Below are 10,777 nucleotides of genomic sequence, written 5' to 3'. Positions count from 1 at the left end.
AATTATCAATGCAGCTTGATTACATGTTTGATCAATTTTAGACTGTATAAATTGGTAAAAATCTTCAATTTCTTCATCTTTGGTCTTAGTGGTTGATGTGTACATTTGAATAATGGTCATATTAACTGGTCTTCCTTATAGGCTTATGAATATTATCCTATCACTGACAGTGTTGTACTTCAGCATACATCTTGGAAATTTCTTTTTGACAACGAATGTGATGCCATTCCTGTTCAATTTGTCGTTCCTGGCATAGTAGACCATATGATTGTCCAATTCAAAATGGCCGACACCAGTCTATTTCAGTTTACTAGTGCCTAGGATATTGATCTTTATGTGTTTCATTTCATTTTTGACATCTTCCAATTTTTCTAGATTCATATTTCATACATTCCATGTTCTGATTATTAATGGATATTTGCAACTGTTTCTTCTCATTTCGAGCCACGCCACATCAGTAAATGAAAGTCCTGAAATTTGGCTCCATCCACATCATTAAGGTCTACTCTACTTTGAGCAAATGGCTCTTCCCAGTCGTATTTGGAGTGTCTTCTAACCTGAGGGGCTCATCTTCCAGCCCTATTTTAGACAATATTTTGCTGCTATTCCTAAGGTTTTCACTGGCCAGTTTTTTCAGAAGTAGATGGCCAGGTCCTTCTTCCTAGTCTGTCTCAGTCTGGAAGCTGCACTAAACCTGTCCAAAACGGATGACCCTGCTATTATTTGAAATATTGGTGGCATAGCTTCCAGCATCACAGCAACACTCAAGCCACCAAAATACAACAAACTGACAGACAACTGCTGGCAAGTGATCGTGGAGAGTTTAATAACTGACTACACCCTTTATTCACTTATTGGCATCCTTAGTTTCCAAAGACCAGGTCATTATGTGAAAATCAGCATTATGGAAAATAGAGGATGACCACATCAGAATCATGGCCCAGCCAAGTTGACACATAACCTTCACTACTACAGTCAGTGTTACTCTCACTTCACACCTTGGCTTTCATTAATGCCAAGTGTATACCATTAATGCACAAAATAGTCGAATACTAGATTTCGTTGTTGTTGTAAATGTGAAATGTCAGACAATGCTATGGTCAACAGGTGAGAAGTAAGTGTAATTACAAAGTTGATGGTAGCAGTTAAGGAAACAAGAAAGAAACAGTACAGTACCCAGGGCAGCAATAGCAGGGAGTCACCACCCTAGGCTAGAAGTGACAGGAGAAGGGAGTGGTTACAGTTATTTCCACAGTAGAACTGTATGGAGAGGAACCCCAGATGGCCTCTCCTGGAGAAACACAACCAGCCTCAAGCACTTTGACAGAGAGGTTGGCACACGTATTAATACTTATTTTTACTTAATTTAGCCAAAGGGATCATCACTCTACTCAGAGATAAGTAACTTGATTTCACCGTCAATCTCCTATGGGTGTTTCCCATTGGTGAAATGTCACTGAAACCCCAGAACGAGGTCAGCCTTCTGCAAAGAGCAGGATGGAGAAGGGTAGGGTAAACAGAAGAGATCCAGTGCAGAAACCCTCTATGATATTTAAGAGTAAAATGACAATTTCAGATAGCTGTGCAGAGCAGATAGGAAAGCTCTGAAACTGGAGCCAAGATGACTAATAAATGGATGCAAAAGTTTGCTCAAGAAATGGAGAGGGCCTGGACTCAGGGTATGACAGCATTGGTGGAAGGGCAGTTACTATTTCTTTTTTTATTAGTAGTAATTTGTGTGTGTGTGTGTGATGAAAGTTTATACAGCAAGTTAGGTTCCCATTTGACAGTTTTTTTTTTTTTTTACAAATTGTTCAATGACATTAGTTACATTTTTCATAACGTGTCAACATTCTATTTAATTGCACTCTGGTTGTTCCATTTCCAGTACTCTAATTTCCCTTCCCCCTTATTTTAACATCTTTGCTTTGGAATAATTGTTAACCTTTTGGTTTCATAAAGATATTATATTAATGGAGCACCATACACATGAGTAATGTCCAAAGCCGTGGGTAGATGCCACAAAGTAGGCAGCAATGCCTTAACCATATGCATGTTGTAAGGTCCGAGGGCCTCTTCCATCCTCATCAAGGGGAGGACGAACCTTCTCTCCTTTCATACAGCACAGGAGCTACTATTTCTAAAGCACTCAGTATAAGGCCTAACTCATAGCAAGTGCCTATTTGTTTAAATGTGTATACTAAGAGTAGTACTGGTGAGAATGAAAGACTGCCAGGCATTAAAATTAATGTGAAAGAGGAAGAAAGGACCCTGGGGTCAGTAGATGACCCTAGCGAAGAGGGTCAGGAAAAAAAAAACCCAAACCCGCTGCCATCAAGTCGATTCTAACTCATAGTGACACTATAGAACAGGGTAGAACTGCCCCAAAGAGTTTCCAAAGAGCACCTGTTGGATTTGAATAACCAACCTTTTGGTTAGCAGCCATAGCACTTAACCACTACACCACGAGGGTTTCCAAGAGGGGTAGTGGATGATACAATCTGATAACATGAGATTTAGCATTGGGGATTTTAAGGAGAAGGGAGAGAGAACACTCTAATGTCACAAGGTAGAAGAAGTAGGATGAACACCCACCTCATCACTCTGCCTGCTGGGAAGTGGGGCCCTCAGATGAGGGTCAGCGTTCAAGAAGCTGCAGGTAATCAACCCAGAAGTAAACACAGTTCTAGTGTTATTTCTCAATATTTATGCATTTTAGTTGCTTCCTTTGAAATTTAACTCAGAGATCCCCAAATGCTAGTCTGGAAATTGGTGCAATCTATGGCAAACTTTTCATTGGTCAGAGGGAGAATGAGAAAAATGAGCACAATCGTACAAGTTTTTCATAAGGTAAAGCTTACTCAACTTAAAGGACTGTCATTTATTTTTAGATTTTGTCTTTTCCTTACTTTTGATATTAAAACACACTTTTATGAAATTACAGCTAAGTAAATAAGGTTGCTGTAGCAGCTGCTGCTCATGATGTCTTTAGTGGGCAAAATAAAAATCAAAATTTGGAGAGGTGGGGCCAAGATGGCAGACTAGGTAGATGCTACCTCGGATCCCTCTTGCAACAAAGACTCGGAAAAACAAGTGAATCGATCACATACATAACAATCTACGAACCCTGAACAAAAAACACAGATTTAGAGATGGAGAACGAACAAATACGGGGGGGCAGTGACTGTTTTCAAAGCCTGGAGCCAGCGTCCCAGTCAGTGATGGCTCAGAGACAGCAGTCGATATCAAACCACATAAAGAAGCAGACCATGACAGCTTCTACAACCCCCAAACAAAAGAATCAAAATCTTTCCCAAATGAAGATACAGTCCTGGAATTATCAGATACAGAATACAAAAAAACTAATTTACAGAATACTTCAAGACATCAGAAATGAAATAAGGCAACCTGCAGAAAAAGCCAAGGAACACACTGATAAAACTGTTGAAGAACTCAAAAAGATTATTCAAGAACATACTGGAAAAATTAATAAGTTGCAAGAATCCATAGAGAGACAGCATGTAGAAATCCAAAAGACTAACAATGAAATTACAGAATTAGACAACGCAATAGGAAGTCAGAGGAGCAGACTCGAGCAATTAGAATGCAGACTGGGACATCTGGAGGACCAGGGAATTAACACCAACATAGCTGAAAAAAAATCAGATAAAAGAATTAAAAAAAAATGAAGAAACCCTAAGAATCATGTGGGACTCTATCAAGAAGGATAACTTGCGTGTGATTGGAGTCCCAGAACAGGGAGGGAGAACAGAAAACACAGAGAAAATAGTTGAAGATCTGCTGACCAAAAACTTCCCTGACATCATGAAAGATGAAAGGATATCTATCCAAGATGCTCATCGAACCCCATTTAAGATTGATCCAAAAACAAAAACACCAAGACATATTATCATCAAACTCGCCAAAACCAAAGATAAACAGAAAATTTTAAAAGCAGCCAGGGAGAAAAGAAAGGTCTCCTTCAAGAGAGAATCAATAAGAATAAATTCAGACTACTCAGCAGAAACCATGCAGGCAAGAAGGGAATGGGACGACATATACAGAGCACTGAAGGAGAAAAACTGCCAGCCAAGGATCATATATCCAGCAAAACTCTCTCTGAAATATGAAGGTGAAATTAAGATATTTACAGATATACACAAGCTTAGAGAATTTGCAAAAACCAAACCAAAGCTACAAGAAATTCTAAAGGATATTGTTTGGTCAGAAAACCAATAATATCAGATACCAGCACAACACAAGGTCACAAAACAGAACATCCTGATATCAACTCAAATAGCGAAATCACAAAAACTAATTAAGATTAATTAAAAAAAAAAGCTCATAACAGGGAATCATTGAAGTCAATATGTAAAAGATCATAATAATCAAAAAAAGGGACTAAATACAGGTGGCATAGAACTGCCATACGGAGAGTGATACAAGGCGATATAGAACAATACAAGTTAGGTTTTTACTTAGAAAAATAGGGGTAAATATAAGGTAACCACAAAGAGGTATAACAACTCCATAACTCAAGATAAAAGCCAAGAAAAACGTAACGACTCAACAAACATAAAGTCAAACACTACGAAAATGAGGATCTCACAATTTACTAAGAAGAACTCTCAGCACAAAAAAGTATGTGGAAAAATGAAATGGTCAACAACACACATAAAAAGGCATCAAAATGAGAAGACTAAACACTTATTTATCTATAATTACGCTGAATGTAAATGGACTAAATGCACCAATAAAGAGACAGAGAGTCTCGGACTGGATAAAGAAACACGATCCATCTATATGCTGCCTACAAGAGACACACCTTAGACTTAGAGACACAAACAAACTAAAACTCAAAGATTGGAAAAAAATATATCAAGCAAACAAGCAAAAAAGAAGAGGAGTAGCAATATTAATTTCTGACAGAATAGACTTTAGACTTAAATCCACCACAAAGGATAAAGAAGGACACTACATAATGATAAAAGGGACAATTGATCAAGAAGACATAACCATATTAAATATTTATGCACCCAATGACAGGGCTGCAAGATACATAAATCAAATTTTAACAGAACTGAAAAGTGAGATAGACATCTCCACTATTATAGTAGGAGACTTCAACACACCACTTCCGGAGAAGGACAGGACATCCAGTAAGAAGCTCAATAGAGACACGGAAGACCTAATTACAACAATCAACCAACTTGACCTCATTGACTTATACAGAACTCTCCACCCAACTGCTGCAAAGTATACTTTTTTTTCTAGCGCACATGGAACATTCTCTAGAATAGACCACATGTTAGGTCATAAAACAGACCTTTGCAGAATCCAAAACATCGAAATATTACAAAGCATCTTCTCAGACCACAAGGCAATAAAACTAGAAATCAATAACAGAAAAACTAGGGAAAAGAAATCAAATACTTGGAAACTGAACAATACTCTCCTGAAAAAAGACTGGGTTATAGAAGACATCAAGGAGGGAATAAGGAAATTCATAGAATGCAACGAGAATGAAAATACTTCCTATCAAAACCTCTGGGACACAGCAAAAGCAGTGTTCAGAGGCCAATTTATATCGATAAATGCACACATACAAAAAGAAGAAAGAGCCAAAATCAGAGAACTGTCCCGACAACTTGAACAAATAGAAAGTGAGCAACAAAAGAATCCATCAGGCACCAGAAGAAAACAAATAATAAAAATTAGAGCTGAACTAAATGAATTAGAGAACAGAAAAACAATTGAAAGAATTAACAAAGCCAAAAGCTGGTTCTTTGAAAAAATTAACAAAATTGATAAACCATTGGCCAGACTGACTAAAGAAATATAGGAAAGGAAACAAATAACCCGAATAAGAAATGAGAAGGGCCACATCACAACAGACCCAACTGAAATTAAAAGAATCGTATCAGATTACGACGAAAAATTGTACTCCAACAAATTTGCAAACCTAGAAGAAATGGATGAATTCTTGGAAAAACACTACCTACCTAAACTAACACATTCAGAAGTAGAACAACTAAATAGACCCATAACAAAAAAAGAGATTGAAACGGTAATCAAAAAACTCCCAACAAAAAAAAAGCCCTGGCCCGGACGGCTTCACTGCAGAGTTCTACCAAACTTTCAGAGAAGAGTTAACACCACTACTACTAAAGGTATTTCAAAGCATAGAAAATGACGGAATACTACCCAACTCATTCTATGAAGCCACCATCTCCCTGATACCAAAACCAGGTAAAGACATTACAAAAAAAGAAAATTACAGACCTATATCCCTTATGAACATAGATGCAAAAATCCTCAACAAAATTCTAGCCAATAGAATTCAACAACATATCAAAAAAATAATTCACCACAATCAAGTGGGATTTATACCAGGTATGCAAGGCTGGTTTAATATTAGAAAAACTATTAACGTAATCCACCATATAAATAAAACAAAAGACAAAAACCACATGATCTTATCAATTGATGCAGAAAAGGCATTTGACAAAGTCCAACACCCATTCATGATTAAAACTCTTACCAAAATAGGAATTGAAGGAAAATTCCTCAACATAATAAAGGGCATCTATTTTATGCAAAGCCAACAGCCAATATCACTCTAAATGGAGAGAACCTGAAAGCATTTCCCTTGAGAACGGGAACCAGACAAGGATGCCCTTTATCACCGCTCTTATTCAACATAGTGCTAGAAGTCCTAGCCAGGGCAATTAGGCTAGACAAAGAAATAAAGGGCATCCGGATTGGCAAGGAGGAAGTAAAATTATCTCTATTTGCAGATGACATGATCTTATACACAGAAAACCCTAAGGAGTCCTCCAGAAAACTACTGAAACTAATAGAAGAGTTTGGCAGAGTCTCAGGTCATAAAATAAACATACAAAAATCACTTGGATTCCTCTACATCAACAAAAAGAATATCGAAGAGGAAATCACCAAATCAATACCATTCACAGTAGCCCCCAAGAAGATAAAATACTTAGGAATAAATCTTACCAAGGATGTAAAAGACCTATACAAAGAAAACTACAGAGCTCTACTACAAGAAATTCAAAAGGACCTACTTAAGTGGAAAAACATACCTTGCTCATGGATAGGAAGACTTAACATAGTAAAAATGTCTATTCTACCAAAAGCCATCTATACATACAATGCACTTCCGATCCAAATTCCAATGTCATTTTTTAAGGTGATAGAGAAACAAATCACCAACTTCATATGGAAGGGAAAGAAGCCCCAGATAAGCAAAGCATTACTGAAAAAGAAGAAGGAAGTGGGAGGCCTCACTCTACCTGATTTCAGAACCTATTATACAGCCACAGTAGTCAAAACAGCCTGGTATTGGTACAAAAACAGGCACATAGACCAGTGGAACAGAATTGAGAACCCAGATATAAATCCATCCACATATGAGCAGCTGATATTTCACAAAGGCCCAGTGTCAGTTAACTGGGGAAAAGATAGTCTTTTTAACAAATGGTGCTGGCATAACTGGATATGCATTTGCAAAAAAATGAAACAGGACCCATACCTCACACCAAGCACAAAAACTAACTCCAAGTGGATCAAAGACCTAAACATAAAGACTAAAACGATAAAGATCATGGAAGAAAAAATAGGGACAACCTTAGGAGCCCTAATACAAGGCATAAACAGAATATAAAACATTACCAAAAATGAAGAAGAGAAACCAGATAACTGGGAGCTCCTAAAAATCAAACACCTATGCTCATCTAAAGACTTCACCAAAAGAGTAAAAAGACCACCTACAGACTGGGAAAGAATTTTCAGCTATGACATCTCCGACCAGCTCCTCATCTCTAAAATCTATATGATTCTGTCAAAACTCAACCACAAAAAGACAAACAACCCAATCAAGAAGTGGGCAAAGCATATGAACACACACTTCACTAAAGAAGATATTCAGGCAGCTAACAGATACATGAGAAAATGCTCTCGATCATTAGCCATTAGAGAAATGCAAATTAAAACCACGATGAGATTCCATCTCACTCCAACAAGGCTGGCATTAATCCAAAAAACACAAAATAATAAATGTTGGAGAGGCTGCGGAGAGATTGGAACTCTTATACACTGCTGGTGGGAATGTAAAATGGTACAACCACTTTGGAAATCTATCTGGCGTTATCTTAAACAGTTAGAAATAGAACTGCCATACAACCCACAAATCCCACTCCTCGGAATATACCCTAGAGAAACAAGAGCCTTCACACAAACAGATATATGCACACCCATGTTTATTGCAGCTCTGTTTACAATAGCAAAAAGCTGGAAGCAACCAAGGTGCCCATCAACGGGTGGAAGGATAAATTATGGTATATTCACACAATGGAATACTACGCATCGATAAAGAACAGTGACAAATCTGTGAAACATTTCATAACATGGAGGAACCTGGAAGGCATTATGCTGAGCGAAATTAGTCAGAGGCAAAAGGACAAATATTGTATAAGACCACTATTATAAGATCTTGAGAAATAGCATAAACTGAGAAGAACACATACTTTTGTGGTTACGAGGGGGGAGAGGGAGGGAGGGAGGGAGAGGTTTTTTTTAATGATTAATTAGTAGATAAGAACTGCTTTAGGTGAAGGGAAGGACAACACTCAATACATGGAAGGTCAGCTCAATTGGACTGGACCAAAAGCAAAGAAGTTTCCGGGATAAACTGACTGCTTCAAAGGTCAGCGGAGCAAGGGCAGGGGTTTGAGGACCATGGTTTAAGGGGACTTCTAAGTCAATTGGCAAAATAATTCTATTATGAAAACATTCTGCATCCCACTTTGAAATGTGGCGTCTGGGGTTTTAAATGCTAAAAAGCGGCCATCTAAGATGCAGCAATTGGTCTCAACCCACCTGGAGCAAAGGAAAATGAAGAACACCAAGGTCACATGACAACTAAGAGCCCAAGAGACAGAAAGGGCCACATGAACCAGAGACCTACATCATCCTGAGACTAGAAAAACTAGCTGGTGCCCGGCTACAACCAATGACTGCCCTGACAGGGAGCACAACAGAGAACCCCTGAGGGAGCAGGAGATCAGTGGGATGCAGACCCCAAATTCTCATAAAAAGAATTTTTTTTTTCTTATAAAAAGACCATACTTAATGGTCTGACTGAGACTAGAGGAATCCCGGCGGTCATGGTCCCCAAACCTTCTGTTGGCACAGGACAGGAACCATCCCCGAAGACAACTCATCAGACATGAAAGGGACTGGACAGTGGGTAGGAGAGAGATGCTGATGAAGAGCGAGCTAGTTATATCAGGCGGACACTTGAGACTGTGTTGGCATGTCCTGTCTGGAGGAGGGATGGGAGGATAGAGAGAGTTGGAAGCTGGCAAAAATGTCACGAAAGGAGAGACTGGAAGGGCTGACTCATTAGGGGGAGAGCAAGTGGGTGTATGGAGTAAGATGTATGTAAACTTATATGTGACAGTCTGACTTGATTTGTAAACATTCACTTGAAGCTCAATAAAAGTTAATAAAAAAAAAAATCAAAATTTGGCAATTGTCTGTTGGTCCCCCAATTTTAAACAAAATTTATTATTTCTGAAATCCAAACTTTTAGGAACCACTGCTCCAGCCCATTAATATTTTTGATAACAAAAGTGGTGTATTTAGTAAGTCTTTTTATAAGCCCCCGATACAAACAAGGGGCAGCACTGGATAAGTAAAGCACTATTGAAGAAGAAGAAGTAGGACTTGCACTCGCTCACCTCAGAACCTACTATACAGCTACAGTAGTCAAAACAACCTGTTACTGGTACAACGAAAGATACGTTGACCAAAGGAACAGAATTGAGAGCCCAGATATAAATCCATCCACCTATGGTCACCTGATCTTTGACAAGGGCCCAAAATCCACCAGATGGGAAAAAGACAATCTTTTTAACAAATGATGCTGGCAAAACTGAATGTCTCTCTGCAAAAAAAAAAAAAAAAAAAAAAATGAAACAGGACCCATACCTCACACCACATACAAAAACTAACTCAAAATGGATCAAAGACCTAAATATAAAGCTAAAAACTGTGAAGTCCATAGAAGAAAAAAATAGGATCAATGCTAGAGGCCCTAATACATGACATTAACAAGATACAAATCACAACCAACAACACACAAGCTCCAGGGGTTAAGCTAGGTAACTGGGATCTTCTAAAAATTAAATGCTTATGCTCATCAACAGACTTCACCACAAGAGTAAAAAGAGAACCTACAGACCAGGAAAAAAATTTGGCTATTACAAATCAGGCAAAGGTCTAATCTCAAATCTACAAGAACATCCAACACCTCTACAACAAAAAGACAAATAATTCAAATAAAAAATGGGCAAAGGATATGAACAAGACACTTTACCAAAGAAGACATTCAAGCGGCCAACAGACACATGAGGAAGTGCTCATGATCTCTAGCCATTGGAGAAATGCAAATCAAAATTACAATAAGATACCATCTTACCCCAGCATTACTGGCACAAATCAATAAAACAAGAGAATAACAAATGTTGGAGAGGCTGCAGGGAGATTGGAACTCTTATGCACCACTGATGGGAATGCAAAATGATACATCCATTTAGGAAAATCATATGGTGCTTCCTTAGAAAGCTAGAAATATAAATACCATATGATTCAGCAATCCCACTCCTAGGAATATACCCTATAGAAATAAGAGTCATCACAGGAATAGATATACATACACCCATGTTCAGAGCAGCATTGTACACAACAGCAAAAAGAT

At 38.2% G+C, this 10,777-nt stretch overlaps 1 non-coding gene across 1 annotated transcript; it reads right to left on the bottom strand.

Annotated features, from left to right (window-relative positions):
• Positions 1-2,000: 2,000 nt before the first annotated feature.
• LOC111750466 (U6atac minor spliceosomal RNA) lies at positions 2,001-2,126 on the bottom strand. The gene has a single exon (XR_002785599.1). It is a non-coding gene; the product is annotated as a U6atac minor spliceosomal RNA (small nuclear RNA).
• Between the last annotated feature and the right edge of the window lie 8,651 nt (positions 2,127-10,777).

This window comes from Loxodonta africana, chromosome 1, assembly GCF_030014295.1.
Source record: "Loxodonta africana isolate mLoxAfr1 chromosome 1, mLoxAfr1.hap2, whole genome shotgun sequence".
NCBI classification, from domain to species: domain Eukaryota; kingdom Metazoa; phylum Chordata; class Mammalia; order Proboscidea; family Elephantidae; genus Loxodonta; species Loxodonta africana.
The sequence above is the reverse complement of the archived record's forward strand: the minus strand, read 5'-3'. Positions and strand labels throughout refer to the sequence as shown.